This window comes from Octodon degus, unplaced genomic scaffold (genome assembly GCF_000260255.1).
Source record: "Octodon degus isolate 3935 unplaced genomic scaffold, OctDeg1.0 scaffold00368, whole genome shotgun sequence".
Lineage (NCBI taxonomy): Eukaryota > Metazoa > Chordata > Mammalia > Rodentia > Octodontidae > Octodon > Octodon degus.
This window is the reverse complement of record NW_004524944.1, coordinates 81040-82340: the sequence shown is the minus strand read 5'-3', so window position 1 is coordinate 82340 and position 1301 is coordinate 81040. Positions and strand designations below refer to the sequence as shown.

Here is a 1301-nt window from a genome sequence, read left to right as displayed (position 1 = left end):
AGAGTGTGCCACCACTCCTGACTGTATTAGGTTTCAATCACTAATTAAACCCAAGGTAACAACATTTGGAAGCTTGGCCTTAGCATCATATAGAGGGCAGGTGGAGGAAGGTGATTCTGGCCAAGTGTGAAAGCTTCACATACTCCTAAATTAAGGAAAATAACATTGAGAGAAGGATTTGATTAGAAACTTCCAGAATTCTACTAACCCTGGGTTTCTCAGCTTATGCAGCTGCTGACAATCTCAGGGTGCCCTGTCATCTTGTCAGAGTTTGATAGAGAAGGATGACCCACAGGAGCAGCCTTGTTGTGTTTGAGTATTGTTTAACACCTGGAACGAGCTTCAGATCAGCTCTCGGCTGAAGTCCACCTGGGCGCCTTTCACAAAGGCCAGCCTATCAGAGTCAGCCACCACTCTCTCCCCACCTTGTCCAAATACCCTGTCATCTGGGTGGATAACGGTATCCAGGGAAACTTTGTGTTGGGACCTGGAGCATCCACCTCCCTCCACCTGCAGCGGAAGAACTCTGACCCTTCGGTGATTTCCAGAAGCCTCTGGATGCAGCTGTCTGTGAGGCAGATCTGCCCTTCGCCAGCCTCGGGACTGGAGGACGATGCTCCCCAATGTGCCTGCATTCTGCTGACGCCTGGAGGACCTTGCCTCTCTGCCAGGGAAGGAGCGCTCTCAGCACCGATGCTGTTAGAGACCGAGCCCGCGCAGCCGCCATCTTGCCCCACCTGGCCTCTAGTTGGTGATCTCCTGCCTTACCCTTCCAAGTACCTGAGATCACAAATGCATATCAATGATACAAGGGAATGAAATTCCCAACCTGAAAGATCCCTGGGATGAGTTTGCATTCTTTTAAAATTAAGAATAAGTTTCAGGAACAATGGAGGTTAAGAGAAGAACATTTATTGGGGGAAAGAAAGCTTCTGTCTGAGAGAGGAACAGAAGTGGATCGGAGTGGGTTGCCAAGGACCTTGGCTTTTTTAGGTGTTTTACAGAGCAAAACCATGAAGTGAGGGGGTGTCTTAGGTGGAAAACAGGAGAACTCATGCATGAGTTGGGACAAAACTATGGTCCACTAATAAAATTAATTGTGTTAGGTTTTTTCCAATGGCAGAGCAAATAGACAGGAAACCTAAAAGAGGCTTTTATGGCAGGCATGAGAGGGAGGACCTCAGAGAAAGAGACACAAGAATCCTCAGAGCTGAGATAAAGAAAGCTGAGGCTTTCATGAACTTTTTCTAGGGGTGGAGCTTGAGGGTCAGTTTCAATTACATGCAAGGAGCTTATTGGAG

At 47.8% G+C, this 1301-nt stretch overlaps 1 pseudogene; it reads right to left on the bottom strand.

Annotated features, from left to right (window-relative positions):
* Nucleotides 1–264: 264 nt before the first annotated feature.
* LOC101563801 lies at nucleotides 265–727 on the bottom strand (annotated as a pseudogene).
* Between the last annotated feature and the right edge of the window lie 574 nt (nucleotides 728–1301).